Source organism: Columba livia, chromosome 11 (assembly GCF_036013475.1).
Source record: "Columba livia isolate bColLiv1 breed racing homer chromosome 11, bColLiv1.pat.W.v2, whole genome shotgun sequence".
Taxonomy (NCBI): Eukaryota; Metazoa; Chordata; class Aves; order Columbiformes; family Columbidae; genus Columba; species Columba livia.
In genome coordinates, this window is record NC_088612.1 from 1,809,265 (window position 1) to 1,821,907 (window position 12,643).

Genomic DNA, 12,643 nt, shown 5'->3' on the forward strand with positions numbered 1-12,643 from the left:
TCAGCACATTGCCCCAGGAAATTGCCTTGCTGATCAAAAAGTGTCTGTGTCCCTTGCACATATCCAGCATCGTCCTTTCAGGACAACTACTAGTCTGAATATGCAGGAGCTAGCAAAACTGTGGACGAGCAGTTGAAACATTCCACTGGTGTGCCTTGGCTCATTAGAAATGCTGCATCTAGAGTAAGCAAAAGTATTCTCCATCGCAAGTAACATTCAGCACTTATGATATGCGTTGGAATGTAACCTTTGCCTCTTTGCTTAATGCTCTCCTTTGGGAACAAATGCCTTTTGAGATATCAGGAAATGCAAGTTCACTCATGGTAACATTTAGTTTTCCTTTCTCCTTGCTGTATACAAAATCTGCTAGTGAGTGAGCATTTTTTTGGTGCTGTAGACATGAGGCCAAATCCTTTCCCGGTATTCTTTCTTTCATTAGCTAAGTGACATCAGGAGAAAATTGAGTTTTATCTCTCCATTAACTTTTTTTTGCTAAAACTGTGTAAAACAATGTATAAAGTTGGCTAAGTGTTGTTTGTTTCTGTGCTGGGAAATATTCTTCCTCCTTCGCCAAGATGATGAGTGCATTTGTGCCTTTTCTTTGTGAGGTGACCACCTCGGGGCGTTTTGCATCTGAGTTTTGAAGATACCAAAGAGCAAATGCTCCGGTGAACTTCACTGACAGCTGGAAGGACTCAACAATGAGAATCCATCTTATGGGTGAGCACTCAAAAATTGAGTTTCCATTATGTCCTCATAGTGATAAGACCTCAAACAACAGTCTGCCTCTCCCATCAGTCTAGTGGTTAAGGGCTGAACATCTGGATCTGAGTTCACCCACTTACCTCTCCAGGTATATACCCGAGACATTAGGTTGGTTGTTCAATGCCAGAAAGTCACTTCTATGGGGAAGGTTAGTTAGTGGCAGGCAGAATTGTCTATTAGAAGTACCTCTCTGCCCCATTCCCAACTCTTTGCCATGTTGGCATCTCCGACTAGGGCCTGACATTGGTGAGAAGACTATTTTCACAGTGTGCCAGGGAAAACAGATCTGCGGCAAGGAAACACAAGGCAGTACACAGGTTAGACTACCGCTTGTGGACAGGGGAACAGCGGGTCTGTACTTGTATCTTGAGAGGCAGAGGAGAACAAGGAAGGACTGAATCCTTCTCTCCAGTGTCCTCGCCTGATGTTCTTCCAACCCAGCTAAGCCAAACCAGACGGAAAAATAAGGGAGTGAAGTATTTCTATGCCTTGCAAAAGGGAAGGGAAGAACAAAGTGCAATTCTTCAAACCACTGTTTCATAGAGAAGCAACATGTGGCTATGATTCAATCTAGTGCTCACTCATTAATTCCACAAAGCATCTGCACTTTTATTTAGAATTTGGATTTGGTAAATCTGATGTGCTCTACTATGGACCAGAAGGGAAGTTCATTAGAGAAATTGCAGGGCTAAGGCCCTTTTACTTCAGAACAAGACTTTGGATTTTGTTAATCAGGTACTTTGTCATTTACACTGATGATAAACATTTGACCAAGTAATCAGCTCTGGAAGGAATATGATTTACTGCTGCAATCTGGGTTTGTGCTATTAATAACAATAATAATGTCTGGCACCAGTGTAGCCAGTGTAAGCAAAGGATAGAGCAGATTTCCCCAGCTCTAGCTGGCTGAATGTAGTTTTCCATGTCCTGCTGAGAAGGGTTTGCCAGGGACAGGCCTGTTGGGATAAAAGGACATGGAAAATGAGAGCAGAGTCTTGGTGCAAGTTTGTCATTGTGTTTAAGGACGGATTACTGCGTTTGGTAGTATTTCTCCCATTTTATTTCTCTCAGATGGATTTAATTTAAGACTGAGCTTTTCAATGTAGCGCTGTAAAAAGATTTAATTTTTGAAGAGAAATTTGAGTAGGATTCTGAATAAACTGTGTTGAAAACTTTGTCTTCAACGTTTTCTTGCAGAAAATTAAGCATTTGTTGAGGTGATGGTTGGATTTGGGGTGTATTTTTTCTTCCATAGAAGGCGTTTGTTTTCCTTTGAAAGTAAAGAAAATCTGTTTTCAGTAAAAGAATGAAAACCTGCAAATGTAGAACATTTGTTTTGGTTGGAGAATTGTGTGCTCTCCCCTAATAATCCAAGTGTACTTGTTCAAACTTCCAGTATTTTCAGGGAGGTGGGGAAGAAGATCCAAGAAATGAATTTCCGGAAATGTCTGGTATTTGTGCACATTTTGAGAATGTCACCCTCTCTGGGACCTGTACATGTTTTCCTCAATTGCTAAATTGTTTTGGTCCGGATATATAGCTGTTTGCAGTGAAAATCATTCCTGCCAGGTCCATTTCTGCACTTCTGGGTAGCTGTTAATTTTTCCTGCAGTTAGTATGCACAGAATCAATACAGTTTCCTTTGTAACTCGGTTATTATGCAAAGGGTCCAGACAAGATTAAGAGCTGTCTGACTGACAGCAGAGCAGCTTTGCTGTTAGACACTCGTGAATCACTCACAAACACGGGAGCCCTCTTATTGCTGAACAGGAGCAGGTATCCACCCGCTTGTGCATTGGCACAGCGTTTCTTCTTTATGGCTGGTTGCTTAAACAGCGCCGCGGCGCCGTGCGTGGCCCTGCTGATGAACGTGATAGGGCTCCGAGGGCAGCAAAGGTTACATGCCATTTTGATGATTTTATTTGGTTTGATTCCTGGCTCTTCGAAGCTGCAGCACAGCCCTTTTCTGAAATCTTTCTGATAGCTGTGTCGCCTCAAAGAACTGTCACCAACATTTTAGTCCTATACTTACTTTCTTATTGAAGAACTGATTTTCTATCAGGTGTACCTGTTCGGAATGAAAATACTGTTTTTCTAATGCACTTCAGTGTTTTTCATTTTGCGTGAATACAAAGTTTGGATGCTCCTTTCATCCTTCCTATTGCAACCTTTGTAATATATTTGATTGATAGATTTTATTACTATAGTTACTCCAATTTTCTACAGTAGATTTCATTTGTGAGAGTGGTATCATGTTCTGCCCTCATTCAGCCTACTTTGTTTGTTATTGTTTATTGTGGGTTTTTTCCACGGTTTTCCTTGGAAACAAGCTGCCTGCTCCTCATGTCTTTAAATCCACTCTGTCCTGACTTACCGAGAGAAAAATCTTCTGTACTGAAGTACCAAGAAATTTTGCTGACTGCAAAAGTTGACAAATCAAAATCATACAGAGAACTTCCATCTTATTACATGGCTTTTTCCCTTTTTTTTCCCTTTTCCCTTATTTTTTATTTTAATAAAGATTTTGCAGGGCAAGTCACAGTGATTTGCTTGCATGCCGCAGGCTGACTTAGGATGCTTATTCAATCCATCTGCTTCTAATGACACTAGAAATACCGTAATGGATGGAACATTCGTGGCCTGCTCTAAATTGGATTAGATGGTTTACTAATGTAATACCAGCAAGCCAAATCAGCCTGTGATGCCATGGGGATTAATCTGTAGGGAATATTTGATCTCTAATGCCCATGTGCTCGTTGAAGTGCAGTCATATCTTTTGATTTAATAAACCATTTTTATATTTCCCAATGGTATGTGTGTATTTGAGCAGGATGAGCTAATTGGTAGAATTACCATTTTTAAATCAAACTTCACAACTTACTGCTAAATGGAAGAATACTAAGTATTTCAGTCTTAGAAGATCTAACTGTTGCTTATGCAATCTCTTCTCGATAGCTTAAATGCTAAGGACCTCACAAGGATTGGGTATTCTCTGTTAAAAGGCAAAACTAACGATACCGATCTATCTTGTAAAATAATCGTTCATTACGGAACTGAGTTGTCACAAAAGATATATATCCCTGTAATTCAAATATGTTAGATCTGGTTTTGTTCTGGTCATCACATGATTCCTTTAAAAACTAACGCTTGATATATGGACATTTACAGATCGGCGATCAAATAAATTATTAGGAAATGGGTTGAGAAGCAAGGAAAAATAACACAGTGGCATGTTCTTGGGTGTCACTTGTTAGCACTGGACTGCTTTTGAAGGATGTACCACATGGAAGGATGTGTTTCTAACCTTGGCCATTCACAAAATATCAGACCCTAAAGTAATTGCATACTAGTATATAAGAACAAGATTTTAGATCTTTTTAATGTTTTAAATAATGTATTATTACTAATACTTCTGTCATTCCAAGTCTTTTCACAGTAAATGAGTAAATCTATTTGAAAAGTGTTTTGAGAAACAGTACCGTAAGAACAATGAGGTTCCGACAATTTTGTCGGAAACCCTTTTCCAAGAAGCAGCGCAGACAGAAGTCGTGAGAGTATTTGCTAGTCCGTGTCAGATGTTTTGGGTGACTTATGCAGCTTCTTTATAGCTAGGAATCAAAATGTCAGTCAGCACAATCACCAGTCCATCATTCTGCGTTAGAGGTTTTCTGTTCATCCACTGGTTTGATGCTAATTAGAGTGGGCATTGAGGTATTTTGCTTCAAATGATAATCTATCAAATATATCAAACAAAGATAATCAGGCCATATGTTTAGCTTTCCAGCTGTTTTGGGTAGCAAGAGATGTTTGATCTTTTGAGTGCCACTGAAACACGTCCTTCCAAAGAAATCTCCAGGTGCTGCTATACCAGCTGAAGTCTTCTCGCTTGCTGCAGTTGTCTTATCCTTCATTAGACCAGTTGTCTTCAGCTGTCATCTTTAAAATAGCATCTTTCTCACTAGCGCTGAGTCATCATGAATTGTGTACCTCGTTCCTTTAGGTTTCGGTGGAAGTCTTGTCTCTCTATAACGTTTCATGTCTCACTGAGTCTTGGTATGAAGGTCAGAATCTCACTATATGATATTCTGGGTATATGAGGAGACCTGATGTTAAAGAAACAATTGTAGAGAATATTTCCTGTGGCTAAGTTGGTTAGTCATTGCTTTTTTTTTCCAGCAGGGAGTTTTCTGATAGACGTGGACAGCTGTTCTTTGACTTATGCTACTAGCTATAAAACTTTTCCAGCAATGGTAAGGCACTTGTGGTAATAAATCAAGTTTAGGAGAACCAGCATGCATTATTTATTGTGTTTGTATGCTGCTGACGTGAAGTGACACCTTTTCAAATACAATTGCTTGAATTGTGCACAGGTATTTCTGTGCAAGACCGGAGACTGAGTTTTGCATTTGCCCAGAGCTTTGCATTTGTTTGTGCTGACGCTTCGGACTTGAGGAACTACATCGGAGATGTTGATGTACTGGAAATTTGACACTGAAGATTATTTATCATACCTGACATGTGAGTGTTGCTGTTATGCTGTAAATTTTAGTAGAGTTAGTCAATTTAAAAGAGACGTAAACTTAGAAATAAAGTTAGTACTTAACACTCAGAAAGCATGCCAGGTGCAGTCATGAAATAAGTATGTTGGACTTAATTTTTAAATAATGAAGATAAATAAATAACCTAAGTAATAGAAATGGAGAGATGTTACACATTGAAGTGTCTAAAAATATTTTTGCCTGTTGGCATACCACTGTAGTGCAAACATTCCTGATACTGTGAGAGAGTGGAGGGTACCGAGCTTTTGTATCATAGCTATATGGAGCTATATGGAGCCCCAGGAGTCTGGCTGGTGCTTGATACTTAAAATCTGTTTAATAAAATCCCAAACATATCTATATAATTATTTATCCCATGTGCAGTGTTTGTAAACATTCGATGAATGCATTTATTCAGCTTGTCATGGAGTCATTTGCAAGTAATAATGACTCTGAATAGAACTGAAAATAACAGGGACAAGTGCTACAGTAATTCCAAATGGCCCAATAACATCGAGACCTTGTGCAGTCAATTCAGTGACTGGGACACTTCGGTCTGTATGTAATAACTCCAAAAAGCTGTTATTTTGAGGGCATGTTTTATGACAACTTGAACTTCTGATCTTCTGGGTTATGTCAACTCAAAATGAAAGTTCACCATGTTTTGGACAGTGACAGAGAATTCTTACCTTTCTGATTTGAAATAATAATCGTGGCAGTAGAAATAAAGATGTAACCATTGCACAGCTACATGTATATAGAAGCTATTTATTTTCCACAACTGTGGAAAGTAATGAGAAAATGGGGTTTGAAACCCTTGCTCACCGGTGTATGCGTGTAAGCAGTCTGAAATCTCTTCTGAGTTTTCCCATTGCCAAGCCATAGCACTGCTTCCAAAGACTCCCGACTTTACTGATGAAGATCTATAATGAATTGTTGCAGTAGACATTTCTAGAAATGTTCTGATGATACTCAGAGCCACATAAAGGAAGAGCCAGTGAAGAGTGACAAACAAGCAGTACTTCAGTGTCACTGTAATGCCAGCAAGGTAAGCACGCTGCTCCTGAAAACCCTACAGTATGTGTATATTACCACGCACACCCTGCCTTGTGCAAGAGAAGAACAACTGTAGGATGATGATGACGATGACTTGGAACAACAAAATAATAACATTCTGGTTTTGTATTCCACCACTTTGTACTCGTTGACTTTCAGAAGCGACCATTTCATAAAAGTCGTATTTGCTTGCCTTTGATTTACAATTATTGAAATTTTAATAAGGATTGTGCAGTGGCTCCAGACATCACATATTGTCAGTGAGAAATTATAACTTTATTGCAGCACACACTGACAGCCAACTCATAAAAATGAATGACATTCTATATCGTAACATCTCGTAGGCTGTTCAGCATGTTAATAGCTCACTTCATCTTTCTTTAGCATAATGAGGCAGACAGTGTACCAATATTCAATGTGAAAATGAAGATTAAGAAAATTTGAATTGAAGCAAGAAAGCAGCATTTAGCAGAGTTTCAGGCAACGTTCAGATAGAAAGTTTCAATTAAAGTACTGTTAGGGAGCCTTTTATCACTGAAGCAAGGCTTTGTTACCAAAGACCAATGCTTACTACAAAAAATGTCTGTTTCCAGCTGTACTTGGCTTTTGAAATGCTACTTCTGAAAGGATCTATAATCTTCCTCTTATCCCATAAAGTACTTTTTTCTGTAGACTCAATTGTATGAGGTTAGATTGATTTATAAGCTATTTTTCCATTGTAGATCAAACTAAAAAACTGAAGTGATATTTAGGAAAGGGAGCAGATATTTTTAGGACTAAGATAACACTTTGTGCTATGCTATTCTAGAAACAGATACAAATATTTAGGAGCCAACCTACAACCTATTGCCACATAAGGCGTTGATTACAACTTGTGAGTGTCTCTGAAAATGGTACTCATAGATCTACTCAACTCCAAGAGATGCAGTTACAACAGCAATATTTATGATACAGAAGCGCTACCTAAAAATGCATTTAAAGACATGTAAAACAAAACATCATGGCTGATAACTTGTCACGTTGCACTACATATTGATTTTTGCTACTTTAATAAGCAGTTCCCAGTGTACCTGCCTAAGCACAGACAAAACTGTCCATTTACTGTCCCAAATCTGAGAGCGTTATTAAACAAAAACTCTGTAGTCTCTGGTTAAGATACCACGGCAGACTCACTGCAGCCGACTATGAACATGTTTCTGCATAGTGTGAGCCTGAATCAACCAACTGTAACTACTTTGATGAGTAAAATTACCCAGTAAAACGCTGCGGCTGAAGTTGCTGCAGCTTGCTTTAATTTTGGTGATGATCAATGACCAGCTCTCATTTTAGCTTTGTCAGGACTCCTCCTCTAGTTCTAAGCATAACCAAAGAAATATAAAGTTTTTGAAAAATCCTAAACCAAAATATTTAGTGTTCCTTTTTCAAAAAACAAGTTCTTTTGAAGCAGTTTTATAAATCTGCATTGTCTAGTGCAGTGCCTGAGCCAAATGTCGTTCCCTTGACGTGAAAATGTGTATCTGTTGGAAAGGAATGTGTCCCATGATCTGCATGGAGCAGGATAGATTGATATTCTTCTTGGAACAGGATGGCAGATTCGGTCCTTTATCACTCTGGAGGGGACTTTCGGTGGAGTCTCTGTGTGAAAAATGTCAGATCAGTGCAATATTTCATCCATCTCAGAAATATTTGTGATCAACCAACTTACTTTGGGGTGTAGGTCGCCAGTGGTGAAGGCTGCAGGTGCTCCAGGGCATCATTCCCAGCCAGAGCATTTGCCACAGGGAGCCCTCTGCTGTTGGAAGTGGCCACAGGTCCAGGACTAAAGGGATTTTAGGTTTTGTTCCAGATCCCATGATAAAGAGGATAACTTAATCTTCACACTTGTTTTTTGCCATCATTCGAACCAAAAAGCGATTTCATGTGAGCGCTCCCATAACGTCTGACATATACAATGGTGCCAACTGAGGTACATGAAATAACAGTAAGGTCCTGCAAGCACAACTAAAGACACATCCAATTTGCAGCCAATTTAATTGAATTCTTTATCCTCATTCCAAGTACAAAGAAATTAGTACTGTATGTTCCAGCTAAAAAAACCCACCCCACTCCTAGTGATGTATGCTCTCTGTGGAGAGCTGTCTGCCCAGATTTAATGGTCCTCCTCTGTTTGTCTGAACTGCTTTGCCTACTGCTTTTTTCACCCTTTGGATTTTAAACTCTTATTCCTTCAGCATGCTTTCCAGTTCATGCCATTTGCATTTTCTATCACCAACCAAATACTCATTCTGATTTGTTACCTAATGGCCGAAGCTGACTCCTGATTTGATTCTTCACTCATTAAGACTTTTCATTATGGGTGATTTTGAAATTTATGCTGATGCTTTGGAACATCCACTCTTACAAAGGTTTAATGATTTGTTGAGTCTCCTCTGTTTATCACATTATGTTAATTTTCCTTCTTGCAAAATGGGCCATACGTTAGAATTGGGTATGTTACTTAATCTTCATCATGGTAATATACTACTCCTTTTTTCCTTCGTATTGGTTTCTTCTTGTAGCCCAACTCCAGATTTCTCCCCTTTCCTTGCTTTTCCTGTGGTTCTTATTTCTGTAAACAAAAGAGATTGGGCTACTTCACTACTTTTGGTGGTTTGCCTTTTTTATGTACATTATATCCATTCCTAAGACTACTCAACCTTCTGAATATTTCTTTTCACTCAAGGTCAGCTCCTAGCTTGCTAGAATATACTTGTAATTACTTTTAGAATTAAGAAAGCTTGGCTTGTCTACCTAAACTTAGTGAGTTTTAATCCAATCTATACCATTCTTTTTATTTCACTGGCAGTTGAGAAGGTGGTAGTGAAATAGCTTTTCCAGCAGCTTCATATATTTGATTTTATCGGAAAGTCTTAGTTCCCAGATCTGATTGTTCATTGGAAAAACTCCGAAGTAATTCTCTGAAGCCAGTGAGTTTAATTTATCCCTATGTCATAAGTGAGTTCAGCTTAAGACTGGAGGTCTGACTCAGATAAGTACAACTTTAAAGGTTATCTAACTTTCTCCAGAGTTTAGGAAGTATAGCTGCAGTGAGGAGGTACCAGAATGTAACCACTGCCTGGCAATGTCATGGGCACCATGACATATCAGCTTTGAGAACGTACATCACGTGAGGGGGAGGAAGCAGCTGAGCCATCTGGGGTCGGACCTGCTGCTGGTAGCCGGTAGAGAAGAACTGAAGTATTTAGGTAATACATCCTACTCAAATAGATGGGATATAGTCGTGCACCTGACACCCGAATTCAAAACGTCCACATTCATACCTGGCATAAGTGCTAGTGCCCCATGTATGAAATGCGTTCAGCACTGGAGTAGATGGTCGTAGGAGTGAAATCTCCAGCACCGTTGACCTCAAAAGGTTATTCCTAGCACCATTTTATATATTATTTCCATGGATGTGTTCATTGAAGTATGTAACTGACTTTCAGGACCAGTAAAGATTGTCATTACCTTTCCTAGCAGTTAGTGATACTGTAGTTTTAGGTTAGGGGAGCACTTCTTTATTCGAAAGTTAATGATATCTTTTGCCATGTAGCTTATAAAAGCTGATATTCCACATCCATCTTTAAGTACAGTGAAAGATTTTTCAAGCTACAGGGGACAGAATACAGGAATATCTCAAACTAGCCAGCCCCTTGCATTTTAATTATTTTTAGTGATCCGCCAGGTTATTGCATTCATGGTTGAAGTGTGTATAAGGACAGTGAATGATTTATACCACTTGGAGTTATAGCATTGAACCATTAGCAAGGATAATGTATGGTACAGTAAATCACTTATTTAACCCTCATATTCAAAAAAGGAAAGAAAGCATCTAATACAGCTATTTTACAAACACTCCTTCATTTTGTCTGTAACCTTTCTTCCATCCATTCAAGGATATATTTCTAACTCTTATTTTAGATACCCAATATTGTGCCTGAAAGAACCTGAGAATAATTTTCCTCAATTTAAAACAGCTGGAATGGAACTGAGACCATCTCAATGAACGTCCTTGTCTCTTCATGTCTGTTTCCTCATGTGGAAAACAGAAATAATAATATTTTCCTCCCCAATATGGTGTTACAAATCTCAATTAATATGCTTTTGTTGCCTCAGCGATAAAACGTTTTGTTCTATTGGTCTAAATCCAATGTAAAAGCTACACATGGGCAACAACAGAATTGGACCCTATGGTATTATTAGAGTCCTAATAATCATAACTCCAATCATAGTTAATTTCACTTAGGGATTTAAATTTACAAAATAAAAACATGAATCCATGGTTGTCCACAATCTGAGAAGGGACAGTGGATAAATGTGAGATTAAACCCTTACTGAATTATTATCAATTAACAAATGTAAACTCCTTCATGTTGACAAAGCATTAGGGTAGCCTGGAACTATTTAATTATAACCTTCAAAATGTTTGGTAGATAAACCAAAAAAAAAAGGCTTTTGTGGGTTAATGCAAAGGAATCGTCTGCTGCCCTTTCTAAGATCAACACAGTGAGCGCAGGGAGAGAATAAACTGATCTTAGTTCTGCAGACAGGAGTGTTGTTGTAAGTCTAGTGTTGTAAAATATGTGCTTTTGATTCATGGCACATATTCAATGTTTCTTCCATATATTTCTGGAGATAATTTGATTTAAATCACTGTTATCTGAATGGAGTATGTCCCACAAACCAGAACACAATAGATGCTAAATATTGACTTTTCAACTGGAAGACCATATTCATTATCCAACTGAAATTATCCTATCTTAAATGTGCGTAAGAAAATAGAATCTAAAAGCTATAGAATTCCTCTTGAAAATTAATGTTTATTGCATCAGCAATGCTCTTTTGACTCTGCTTTTTGTCACTTCTGCTGCTATCAACTATCTGATGTTAGATGCTCTCTTCCCATGATGGCTTACATAATGTTATAATCTCATTTAAAACCATTGTGCACAATAGACGGTTCTGACAATTGCTGTCACACGTTTGCTAGAGGTAGTATCACGTTTTCTAATTTTCTGATACCAAAAGATGGCCTTGAAAATATTTCTCTCTTTATTTAAAACTTTAAAGGTGATGTGGAACCTGCATGACATCAGTAATGAAAGCGCTAATCTTTTTTCTTTCTTCTTCATTTAAGGCAAGTTTTCACATGGGTCGCTTTCAAAACTTTTTAGGCTGGTTCTTTGTATCTATTAAATTCCTGCTTGGAACAGCACATAGAGTAGCAAAGGGGAGTGTGAGCCAGTGTTACAACTCCTCACATCCCAGACAAACGTGTGTTTTAGGTTTGCTCCAGTTCTGGTTATCTTTGGCAGTTCTATTCCAACAGGAAAGTTTGTATTCAGTTCTGACTGGAGAGAAAAATAATGTCTGAGACCAGGATTTGGCTGGAGTTTGATCTGATTCCCAGACTCACTTCTACTCCAACCACCAAGCTATTGCATCCATCTTCTTTTCCTGAACTAATAAATACTTATAAAGTAAAAGATTGGCAGCTGCCTCATTTGGCCGATTAGGGTACTTACCTGGAATATTATCCCTGTTGTACATAATCCAAAACAGGGGCATAGCCTGGGTCTCATTTGAGTCTCTCAGCCATTCAGCTATTTACTTTTCGGGTCTTTCTGGCTATTTTTTGCAGGACGTATATTCCATACCCAACTTCAGAAGTTGTTCTTGTGAAAATATAACCTAGCAAATATCCTTGACTGGGTTTAAACGTCAGTTCCAACAGTGACTGCATATTCGGAAACCCGTCTGCCATTGCAAACTGCTGAGGGCAGGCGCGTCTTACATGATGAGAATAATTGCTGCGCTTGATAAATCCCTCCAGAAGGGCTTTCCTTAAACTCATTATTTCTGTCTTACCTTGAGTGGGCCTGAGGCAGTGGCCTTCTGTTCAGAACCTTTTCTGGAAGGAATTAGAGGCTGAAAAATCTAGATGTGATTAAAAGATGTAGAGCTGAGTCACCTCAGCAAACTGATCATGCTCCTGCACCTCCATTGGCATCGTATCAGCTCTAGTTGAGTTGCTGTGGGGAGAGGGGCAAGAACCCTCTGGGAGGATGAGTTTTTTAGTGATGTGAACCAGAAGCTATATTTCTGATATCTTAGATATCAGTTTTCAGCTTAGTGGAGCTGAAAGTTTTTATTTTTACAGCTTTCCGCTCTGCTTAGCTTCTCGACAAGTCATAAAATCTAAGGTACCGCAATATTTAGTCTATTCGTGTCCATATAGAGAGCTT

At 38.7% G+C, this 12,643-nt stretch overlaps 1 protein-coding gene across 4 annotated transcripts in view; it reads left to right on the forward strand.

Moving 5' to 3' along the window:
- Positions 1 to 12,643, forward strand: part of SEMA6D (semaphorin 6D) — a 501,178-nt gene that overhangs the window by 255,104 nt on the left and 233,431 nt on the right. For 2 of the 4 annotated variants that reach the window (XM_065076441.1, XM_065076444.1), the window contains exon 3: positions 609 to 720. The exons of the other annotated variants lie outside the window; for them this stretch is intronic. The gene's annotated coding sequence lies outside the window, so the exon portion shown is untranslated. The remainder of the gene's footprint in view (positions 1 to 608; positions 721 to 12,643) is intronic. 4 annotated transcript variants of the gene reach the window in all.